The following is a 12,759-nucleotide window of genomic DNA, read 5'->3' on the forward strand; positions in this document are numbered from 1 at the left end:
GGGGAAAAAGGCAGCATGGAAAAGCAGAGAGAGGAGGCAGAAACCGCTGGAAGATCTCCTGTTGAACTTCTTCAAGGAGGTGGATCTGGAGATGGACTTTGGAGAGAACATCTCTAGGTAGGAAATGGGGCAGAATTGGGGCACTTTAGGCAGGTGATATCATGCACGGAAGCAAAGAGATGAGAAAATCCTAGAAAATGGGAGCTGACATACGGCTGGCAAGGGTGGGAATCCAAGATGACACCTCTATTAGTCATTTCCACACTAGTATACAAAGGATCTGAAAATGATTTAAGTCAAGAGTTAGGGAGAGGATGATGTGCCCCCAAAGCCTTGTCACAATTCCATAAGGAGCACAAAGTGAGGATCGGGAGTTGGTAAAAGCACTGTCATTTAGAGTCTCTGTCGATGGCAGGGAGGAATGGCAGATGGGGTGGTAGAGTGGCATCTTACACTCATCAACCTGCCAGGACCTACATGGAGAGTCGCCAGTGGCCAATCCAGAGGGTGAGAAGCTCAGAGTGACATTCGGATGTCATCACCAACATCATCAACACTGACATTTGTCTCTGACTTGTTATGCTTCAGGCACTGTGCTAAGCTCTTCCCACGGAGTATGCACGCATTCATTCACCCCTTCATTCAACACATAATATTGGGCACTGACTCTGCCAGACTCTGTTCTAGGGGCTGGAAATACAGCGGTACACAGAGGACGGGTGCTCTGCCCCATGGAAATACCAGTGAGCAAGGTGACGATAAACCCACAAGTAAACAAGGGATAGAGAGGAAGAGTAAAGGAGGGGAAGGGGGTAGAAGTGATGGAGGGTAACCAGTCTTAGATGAGATGGTCAGGGGAGGCCTCTCTGTGGAGGTGACTTTTGAGCCTAAACCTAAACGAAGTGAGGAATTAAGCCAGGTGACTGTCTCGGGTAAGGATGTTCCAAATAGAGTGAACAGTCAGTGCAAATCGTCTGAAGTTAATTAACTTGTTTATTTCTTACCTACTATAAGCTCCTACTATGTGCCAGACAATGTTCTGGAGTCAGGAAATAACAGCAAACAAAAAAGAAAAAAAAATCCCACTCTGTGTGGTGCTTCTATTCCAATGACTGGATCCTGCTTGGTGTGTTGAGAAACATCAAAGACTGCAGTGTCCTTGTAGGACAGGGCCCAGGGCCACACCTGTGCACCTTACCCCCATTCCCAAGGAAACTGAACCAACATCCCGGACCCTCCCCAACTTCCTCCTACACACCTCAGGAAGGTCATTTTCCCTTAAGGTCCACACGGATTGTCAGCCCTGTGACTCCCCTCTCCCAATCAGACATCTCAATTCACGTAGTGCTGAGATAGGAAAAGACTGGTAAACACTTCCAGGAGTCATTGCCTAATAACTCTGGTCTGGTCTGGATGATGCAAACACTGGAGAACCGACTATACCAGACGCATGACCCTCTTAAGATCCCCTCCAGCCCAGGAAGCTGATGGATCTTCTGCTCACTCATGGCCTTTGGCCACAGGCAGAGCTGGGAGGAGGTTTATTCCAACATGACAGAGTCCACTGGACCTGGGCCAGATGTTGGCCTCTTCTGCTTTCCAACCAAGGCCTCTGGCTCAATTCTGTAACCCATCTGAGTTCAGGGACTCATCTTGACAATGGGGATAATGACACCATCTTTAAAGGTTGTTAGACTGACATTGGCTGAGAAATATAAAGTACCTGGTGCCCCACGCTTTCCATAGTAGATGTTCGACACTAGTGACCGTCTAAAGTCCACAGCACAAGACTGGTTGTCAAGGGGGAGTCAAAAATTCCTTTTGTGAACTCTTTAAATGTGATAGGTTTTTTTCTTAGTACAAGAAGGCAATGGAAACCAACATATTGACCACCTGGGATGTGCTAGTTACTCTGCCCCATTCTCTAATTCAATCCCCCAACACCCTCGTCTGATAGGTGTTAAAACCCTCATTTTCTAGATAAGGAAACTGAGACTCAGAGAAGCTGAGCAACTTGTCATGGTTAGGAAGTCTGAAGTGACAGAGCCTGTAAGTGAGAAACCGAGGTCAGGAGGTCCCCAAGTCCTTTCTGCTTTTGAAGCTCATGATTTTTTTCACTTGATGAGAGAAGAGAGACATTTGAGATCTTTGGCTTTGGGTCATGGCATAATGCGAACAGAACATATAAGTACTTCCACGTATATATCCCTTTGTATATTCTTACAAAGAGAAATTTCAGAAGCTAAAACTTATATTCCACCTCAGCTTCCCATGGCAGTCATATCCCTAGGGAATGTTTTAAAAACACCATTAAATTTTTTTTAAAAGACAACACAAAGTTTACATTAGCTTCTATCCAAGTTGGAACTCCATGTTTTCTGAGGACTTTCTTGATGTGAAGTGGAGGAGCCAGCGTGTGTGTGTGTGTGTGTGTGTGTGTGTGTGTGTGTGTCTGTGTGTCACTTAATAATTGATTCTCCTTGATAGCATGAGAAGGGAAGCACTGGCTTTTGGGGTAACTCACAATCACAGCAGTGTCAGCTGAAATAACTAGAGTCCAGCACATCTCACTGGCCGTCCATCTATCCACCTCCTTCCCCAATCCACCTCCCAAATTGTTTTTGGCCAAACAAACAATGGAGGCCTGTCAGCTAGCTCTGGTGGCTGCTGGCAATCCTTGGCACTCCTTAGCTTGGAGAGCATCTCTCCAATCCCGGCTTCCGTCATCCCACGGAGTCATCCCCTGTGTGTCTGTGTCCAAATTTCCCTCTTCTTAGGGTGTCACCAATACTGAACAATTTTCCATCCTCATCCACTAGGACCTCTTCTTAGCTTGATTATATTTGCAAAGTCTTGATTTCCAAATAAGGTCACATTCACAAGTTCCAGGTGTACATGAAGTTTTGGGGCCAGTATTCAATCCACTCCAATCACCCAATAGCAATACAGTAGCCAAAAAGATGGAGAAGTGAACTTGAAAGAGTAATGCTAAACATGGGAAGTAAATTAAATCAACAAAGAAAGGACAGAAAACACGGTTTTATTAAGCACATGCAAAATAGTGACTTGCTCCCCTCCTAATTCAGTATTTGTCTTGAAGAACATGTCAGCACTCCTCTGCTGTGTACATAAATTGTCTCTCTATTTTCAAGAGATGCCCAGCTCCTACTCCACAATCAACTCACCAAGAACTTTTTAAAAATACTGATACTTGGATCCTATCCCCAGAGATTATTACAAGATTCCCCAGAGATTCTGATGTAATTGGTAAAGATGTGACTTGTGTACGTGGATTCTTAAATTTCTGTAGGTATTCTAGTGTACACCAAGGTCAAGAAACACTGCCCTAGATTAATCAAATCAGAACCACTGGCCTGTATCCCAGGTAGTAGTATTTTCATTTAATTCCCAGGTAATTTTCACCTGTAATCTATGTTAAGAACAACTAATACAGACTGTATATGTATTTCATTCTCTTAACACATCTTTATCTATGATCTACCATGATCTATCAGACTATATCTGACCTCCTAAGAGCTCAGGGAATAATGGGAACCAAGATGACACCTTTGACGAGGTTGTGAGACAACACAGAAGACTGTAGGGAGGTGGGAACAGGGGAGTTTTGCCAGAGTTGAGTTTCTAAAAAATATATATACATCAACATCTACTATGACAAACTTATCAAATCTGTTTCTTATGAAGGCTCTGCACCTTTCACTTGTCCCCTCATATAATTCTCATCACATCCCTATGAGGTAAGTAGTTTTACTCTCAGTTATGGACTAAGGTCTTCTCGCTAAGAGGGGTGAGTTGTGCTATATCCAACAGCTTGGGAGAGTTCAGGCCAGAAGAGGAATCAGGTCAGCCCAATTCTACAGCTTGTGGCTTTTAATACATAAACATCATGGGCTTGCATGGGTTTGGGCACAGACTGATCTCTACCCAACTTCAAATTCACTAGAGCAATACTCAAGAGAAAGCACTAAGGAAAACTACCATATAACTGCCTGGTATTTCTTACATGATAAAATGCAACTTAAATCAGTGCTACTTAAAGTGTTCCCTGAGGACCAGAAGCACCTGCATGACTTGGGCAGCTTTAGAAATGCTAATTACCAAGTCCCAACCTAGACGTACTGAATCAGAGTCTCTGAAAGTGAGGCACACAAATGTATATTTAACAAGCCTTCCAGATGAGCACGATGTACCATCAAGTAGTATTTCAAATCACTCTAAAGGGAAAGGTCTTGATCCATGTAGAAAATAGGATTTATCCAGGAGATGTGACTAAGCTTCATCGCAAATTACAGATTGTTGGCAAAGCCATCTGCGCCTGTGTAACTACTGTCCCAGAAGAATGAGGTGGAAGCTGTCCTGAAAGCATTGTCATGGGAGTGTTTTACAGAGCTAATCACCAAATTTACAGGGTTTACCACCAAACTCAAAACTTTCCATGAGTTCAAAATGTCTGTCTCCATTCCCATCTTTCTTCTTGTGCAGGGGCTCCTCTACCTTCTTGTCCCTTTCCTGAACAGCTGCCACATTCCCCTAGGTCATAACAGATGTTCCACCACTTCTCTTTCCTCCCTAAACAAGCATTTATTTCATAGTTCTGTCCCCTAACAAGATCTCTAACCTTTGTGCATAAGACCCATGTCTTAGGTTCCTTTGATTCTTTACCATGCTTTAGAGGCAATAAGGGCTGATGCTGGATTCAGAAGCTCATTTTAAATGTGATTCTACCTTAAGCAAGCAACACAAAGTCCCTAAGTCTTGTTTCCTTCTCTGAAAAATCGAGAAGGGATTGCATCTGCCTCATTGGGTGGATGTGATGGTCAGCATGATGTCAGGCATAGAGTAAGTCTCAATAAACAGAAGCCAATATCACTTGCCTACAGTAGGCTTTCAATAAATAAAAGGTCAAGTTTCTCTGTGACATGTGAACTCCTTGTCACTGGAGGATTCAAATGTACGTTGGCTAACTTAGCCATGAGATATTTTCAAGGAATATCTCCACTCAATTCAAAATGGAAAGAAATGGAAGATGGCAGATTAGGAAGCACCAAGATCTAGCTTTCCACCTAGACAACAATTGCAATGGCAGAATCTGTCTGATATAACTATTTTGAAACTCTAGAGTCTATGGAAGTCTAGCAAATTCTTGTGGATGAGTTGGACAGTAAATTATGATTAATTGCAGTCAATTTCAGCTCTTGACAATGGCTACTGATCCCATACCCAAGTCCTATGGCACATAGCTCTGCACATGTTCATGGACCAGTTCATAGGCAGTGTGTGGGAGCCAGAGTGGGAAATATGGATTCTGTCCCCCAAATATCAGGGATGTATGTTTTGAAGACAAAATGCTGCTTCTAATCACAGAGGTGCCAGATATTAAAGACTAGGACATTCAAGAGCAACAGCACATGTGAGGGGAAATTGCAAAGTCATTGGTATACCCAGGTAAGGATGTAGGCTCAGAAAACACTAAGAAGGCCCTAGATTTACACCTCAGTTTAATGCATGGCATGAAGACAGTCTACAATATTCAAAAAAGGGAAGAAGAATAAAAAACAGCAAACCTTGAGGAATGAGGAGAATCTAAATTCCAGAATTACCACATTCTTTGATTAAAATGTCCAACTTTTATCAAGAATAACAACAACAAGAAAATATATGAAGAAACAGGAATTGTCTCCCATTCAAAGGAAAAAAAATTAGGCAACAAAAACTGTGCCTTAGAAAGATGAGATGGCAGACATACTAGACAAAGACTTTAAAACAACTGTCTTAAAGATGCTTAAAGAAGTAAAGGAAGTAGTTGAGAAAGTCAAGAAAACAATATATGAATAAAATGGCAACGTCAAAATATCAGTAGAAAACCTAAAAAGAAACAGAAACAATTCTAGAGCTTAAAAATATAACTGAAATGAAAAATTCGCTAGAAGAAATCAAGGCAGATTTGAGTATCTGGAAGACAGAATCAGCAAACTTGAAGACAGGACAATTAAAATTATCAAATCTGAGGAAGAGAAAGAAAAATGATTGGAGAAAAGTGAACATAGCCTAAGTGTCCTGTGGGACCAACAAGTGGACCAATATATGCATTGTGAAGTCCCAGAAGAAGAAGAGAGAGAAGGAGAAAGAGAGATTATTTAAAGAAATAGTGGTTGAAAAGTTCCCAGATTTGAAGAATGACGTGCATACAAACATCCAATAAGCTCAACTAAGGCCAAGTAGAATGAATTCATAGACCTACACTTAGACACATTATAATCAAATTGTTGAGAGTCAAAGAAAAGGAATCTTGAAAGCAGTAAGAGAAGCAATTTGTCACATGCAAGGGGTCCTCAATAAGATTATCAACAGATTTCTCATCAGAAATGTTGGGAGCCAGAGGCAGTAAGTTGATATACTCAAAGTGGTAAAAGATTTTAAAAAACTGTCATCTCAGAATCCTATATTCAGCAAAACTGTCTTTCAAACGTGAGAGAGAAATTAAGACTTACTTAGGCAAACAAAACCTGAGAGATTTCATTACCCCCAGATTAGCCATGAAAGAAATGTAAAAGGAAATCTGCAAGTAGAAATGAAGGACACTAGACAGACTTCAAGCTATGTGAAGAAATAAAGATCTGTTAAGGTAGATACATGAACAATTATAAAAGCCAGCAAGATTGTAATAAGTTTATAAACCCACTTCTGTTTTTCTTCATGATTTAAGAGACTCACAAATTCAAACAAAAACAATTATTAATCTAAAAGATAGTATTATTTTCACTTTGATTTGTAACCACATTTTGTTTTCAACATCATTTAAGAGACTAATGCATTAAAAAAAACCTAATGATTAGTTTATGTTTCTGGATACATAATGTATAAAAACATAATTTTACAATATCAACATGTGAAAGCGTTCAAAAGTGAATTGTAGGATTAGAATACTCTCATGTTATTGAAGTTACGGTAGTGTAAATTCCAACTAGATTGTTATAACTTTAGGATGTTTAATGTAATCCCCATGGTAACCACGAAGAAAATTGCTATAGGATATTCACAAAAGGAAATGAGAAGAGAATCAGTATATTTCACTTACAAAAATTAACTAAACACAAAAGAAGAGAGTAATGCGGGAAAGGAGGGATAAGAAAGCTATAAGGCATATAGAAAACAAATAGCAAAATGACAAGAGTAATTACTTTCAATGTAAGGATTAAAGTCTCCATTGGAAAGACAGAGATTGGGAGAATGGATAAACAAATAAGACCCAACTCTATGCTGTCTACAGATACTCACTTCATATCTAAAGACACAAAAAGGTCAAAAAGTGAAAAGATGGAAAAGATACTCCATGCAAATAGACAAAGTAAACTTTAAATCAAAAAAGGTTACTAGACATTATTTATTATGAACAACAATATTTATTAAAACAAGCTGCAATACAGCAAGTTGTAAAAATTATAAACATTTATGCACCTAAGTCCAGACCATCAAAACCTACGAAGAAAAAATTGACATAACTGAAGGGAGAAATAAATAGTTCTACAATAATAGTTGGAGATTTCAATGCTCCACCCTCAATAGTGGATAGAAAAACCAGAAAGAAGATAAGTAAGGCAACAGAGGACTCGAACAACAAGATAAACCAACTAAATATAGTAGACATATACAGAACACTCTACCCGACAACATTCTTCTCTGGTAAACACGGGACATTCTCCAGGATAGATCATATGTTAGGCCACAGATTAGGTCTCAATAGATTTTAAAAGATGATATTAAACAGTATGTTCTCTTTGACCACAATAGAATGAACTTAGAAATCAAAAACAAAATAAAAACTGGAAAAATCACAAATTTGTGGAACTTAAGCAACACATTCTTAAAATACCAATGGATTAAAGAAATTGTAAGGGAAGTTAGAAAATACTTACAGATGAATGAAATGAAAACACAACACACCAAAACTTATGGGACATTGTGAAAGCAGTGCTAAGAGGAAAATTTATAGCTATAAATACTTACATTAAAGAAGAAGAAAGATCTCGAATGAAGAATCTAGCCTAACAACTTCACGAAGCAGAAAAAGAAGAACAAAATAAACCCAAAGCTAGCAAAAGGAAGGAAATAATAAACACTACAGTAGAGAGAAATGAAACAGAGGATAGGAAAATACATAAAACAATGAACTCAAAAGTTGGTTCTTTGAAAAGATCAACAAAATTGACCAAATTTTAGCTAGAAGGGCTAAAAACAAAAGACAGAAAACTCTAAGTACTACAAATCAGAAACTTCAGTGGGATATTACTACCAATTCTGCAGAAAGAAAAAGGACTATAGAGAGCACTGTGAACAACTGTACCAACTGTATAACCTAGATGAAATGGACAAACGCTTTCAGAAACACAAAACCTACCGAGACTGAATCATAAAGAAACAGAAATTCCGACTAGACCTCTAACCAGTAAGGAGGTTAAATTAGTAATCAAAACTATCTTGACAAAGAAAACGCCCAGGATCTGATGTCTTCGCTGGTGAATTCTACCAAACATTTAAAGAGAGATTAACACCAATCCTTTCAAACTTTTCCAAGAGTACTGAAAATCAGAGAATACTTCCCAGCTCATTCTGTGAGGTCTACGATGCCCTGACACCAAAGCCAAAGACACTATGAGAAAAGAAAATTATAAAGCAACATTCCTTATAAACATTGATACAAAAATCCTCAACCAAATATTAGTAGACCAAATTCAGTGCATAGTAAAGGGATTCTATGCTAGGATCCTGTGGTTCAGCAAATGAAAATTTATCAATATAATACACCACCTTAACAGAATTGAAGGAAAAGAAAACCACAGGGTCATCTGAATTGATGATAAAAAAAGTATTTGACCAAAGTCAATACACTTTGATGATAAAAAACACTCAACCAACTTAGGAAGATAAGGAAACTATCTCAACATGATAAACACCATCTATGAAAATCTCACAGTGAACATCAAACCTAATGGTGAAAGATCAATAATTTTCCCCTAAGATCGGGAAGAAGGCAAAGACGCCCAGTTTCACCACTCTATTCAACATTGTACTGGAGGTTCTATTGAGAGCAATTAGGAAGGAAAAAAAATAAAAGGCACCAAATTGGAAAAGAAGAAGTAAAATTTTCTCTATATGCTGATATGATCTTATATATAGAAAACCCTAAAGATTATACACACAGCCACACACATCTACACTCAAACTGTTGGAGCTAGTTAACAAATTCAGTAAGGTAGCAGATTACAAAGTCAAAACTCAAAAATCAGTTGCTTTTCTGTCAACGATGATCAATTTGAGAAAATTAAGGAAAAAATTCCATCCACAATTGCTTGCAAAAGAATAAAACACATAGGAATTAACGTACCTGAGATGAAAAACTTATAGAATGAAAACTACAAAACATTGTTGAAAGAAATTAAAGAAAGTCTAAATAAATGCAAAAGCGTTCCACGTTCATGGATGGAAGCACTTAATATTTTTAAGATGTTGATACTATCCAAAGTGATCTACAGATTCAGCGCAATCCTTATCATAATATCAATGGCGTTTTTTGCAGCAATACAAAAGCTCATCCCAAACTTCATTTGGAATCTCAGGGGACCCTGAATAGCTTAAACAAAAGAAGAGCAAAGCTGGAGGACTCACACTTCCTGATTTCAAAACTTACTGCAAAGCTGCAGTAATCAAAAGTGTGTGATGCTGGAAGAAAAACAGACACGAGACCAATGGATTAGAGTGTAGAGCCCAGAAATAAACCTTCTTATATATGGTCAAATGATTTTTGACAGGGATGCCAAGACAATTCACTGGGAAAGAGCCATACTTTAGCAAATGCTGCTGGGAAAACCAGATATAGCCATGCAAAAAAATGAAGTTGGACTCTTCCCTAGCACCATCGACAAAAATCAAATCAAAAGGGATCAAAGACCCAAACGTGTGAGCTAAAACTATAAACACTTAGAAGAAAAAATAGAGAAAAAACTGCACGATGTTGGATTTGACAGTAATTTCTTGGATATGACACCAAAGGAACAGACAACAAAAGAAAAAATTTGGCAAACTGGACTTCATGAAATCTAAAAACTTTTGTATATCAAAAGACACTATCTGGGGCCGGCCCTGTGGCACAGTGATTAAGTTTGCATGTTCCACTTCTTGGAGGCCTGGGGTTCGCCGGTTCGGATCAGGGTGTGGACATGGCACTGCTTGGCACACCATGCTGTGGTAGGCATCCCACATATAAAGCAGAGGAAGATGGGCACGGATGTTAGCTCAGGACCAGTCTTCCTCACCAAAAAGAGGAGGATTGGCAGCAGTTAGCTCAGGGCTGATCTTCCCCCCCCCCCCAAAAAAAAGACACTATCGATAAGGAAAAAGGCAACCCACAGAATAGGAAGAAAATGTTTACAAATCGTGTATCTGATAAGGAAGTAATACCCAGAATATTTAGAGAACACCTAAAACTCATAACAAAAAAAGAACACCACAGTATGAAAATAGGCAAAGACTTGATTAGACATTTCTCCAGAGAAAATATACAAATGGCCAATAAGCACACAAAAAATATTTGGTGTCACTATTTGTTAGGGAAATGCAAATCAAAACCACAATGATTTAGGGGCTGGCCCCGTGGCCGAGTGGTTAAGTTCGCACACTTCGCTGCAGGCGGCCCAGTGTTTCGTTGGTTCGAATCCTGGGCGCAGACATGGCACTGCTCATCAAACCACGCTGAGGCAGCGTCCCACATGCCACAACTAGAAGGACCCACAACGAAGAATATACAACTATGTACGGGGGGGGGAGCTTTGAGGAGAAAAAGGAAAAAATAAAATCTTTAAAAAAAAACACAATGATTTAGGACTTCACAACCATTAGGATGACTACTGCACAAAAAAAAAAAAAAACAGAAAATGACAAGTGTTGGTGAGGGTGTGGAAAAATCAGAACCCTATACATTCTTGGCAGGAAACTGAATGGTACAGCCCCACTAGAAAACAGTATGGCGTTTCCTCCAAAAATCAAAGCTGGAAGGACCATGTGATCCAGCAATTCCTCCTCTAGGTATACACTCAAAAGAATTGAAAGTAAGATCTCTAAGAGATGTTTGTACACCATTGTTCATAGAAGTATTATTCATGATAGCTAAAATTTGGAACGAACCTAAATGTTCATCGACAGATGAATGGATAAGCAAAATGTGATACATGCATACAACGGAACATTCTTCAGTCTTTAAAAGAAAGAAAATTCTGACGTATGCTACAACATGAATGAACTGCGAGGACGGTATACTAAGAAAAATAAGCCAGTGACAAAAAGAGAAAGACTGTATGATTCCACTTATATGAGGTATGCAGAGTGGTAAAAATCATGGAGACACAAAGTAAAATGGTGATTTTCAGGGGTTGGAAGGAGGTGCGAATGGGAGATTATTATTTAGTGGGTATTAAGTTTCAGGTCTGCAAGATGAAAAGAGTTCTGGAGATGGATGGTGGTAACGGTTGCACAACGATATGAATGTGCTCAGTACTAATGAACCGGACACTTCAAAATGGTTCAGATGGTAAAGTTTATGTGGTGTGTATTTTACTGTAAATAGAAAAAAATTTCAATGCAAAGAAAGCCTTTTCATCGAATGACACTGGAACAACTAGAAATCCATGAGAAATAAATGCAAATCGACCATGACCTCGCTTCACAGACAAACATTAACTGAAAATGAATTACAGACCCAAATGTAAAAGGTGTTTTCTCCCCAGGTGCTGGGTGTGCTACTTTCCCTTCGTGACGACATGATCTGTGTGTCCTAATCTGCCAACCGCTACGTCTCCCTTAGCCAACAAATTACCCACCCCCACCCAGATTTTTCACCCAGATGGGTCGGAACCATGGGGCTAGGGCATGATAGGAGAACTTACCGTGTTCAAGGATGTTGCCTATTTCATCCCAAGTGAGCCAGGGTAAGAATACTCCAGGCTTTACAAATTCCGTCTTCGGACCATAATTTTTATGGTGTGCGATGTTCCATATCCAACAACCAAAACCAGGTAGCGGTGGAAGCAATATCTTCCTCACATTGTCACCTAGGATGCCACCTGATGATGCAACTAGTGAGGTTTCCACACTGTAGCATTTGTGGGAAAAAAAGAGAAAGAGCAGTGGTTCGGGTTTTTAGGGTGGAATCATGGATATGAAGAGCCCATTTCCTCAAACCCCTACCTCTTCTGCCTTAATCCTCTCCAAGTGGTCACTTCAAAGAGAATGTTCACTCTGAGGAACAGCTCACACTGCCTGGCTGTGCGGGTAGTCTGGGATGCTGACAACATGGTCTATCCAGCAATCTTTTCCTTACAAGTCTTTCAAAGTTTATTCCATGTCTTGATGCCACCAGTGTGAGAATAAGAATGGGACAAAATACCTTTTTTTCCCCAAAGATTTTATTTTTTCCTTTTTCTCCCCAAAGCCCCCGCCCCCCCGTACATAGTTGTATATTCTTAGTTTGGGGTCCTTCTAGTTGTGGCATATGGGACGCTGCCTCAGCGTGGTTTGATAAGCAGTACCATGTCCGCGCCCAGGATTCGAACCAACGAAACACTGGGCTGCCTGCAGCGGAGCGCGCGAACTTAACCACTTGGCCACAGGGCCAACCCCCAAAATGTCTTTTGAATGTCATGTTCATTAGTCTACTGTCAAGGCTCCTTTGCTGTGAATAGTCTG

This window comes from Equus przewalskii, chromosome 3 (genome assembly GCF_037783145.1).
Source record: "Equus przewalskii isolate Varuska chromosome 3, EquPr2, whole genome shotgun sequence".
NCBI lineage: Eukaryota > Metazoa > Chordata > Mammalia > Perissodactyla > Equidae > Equus > Equus przewalskii.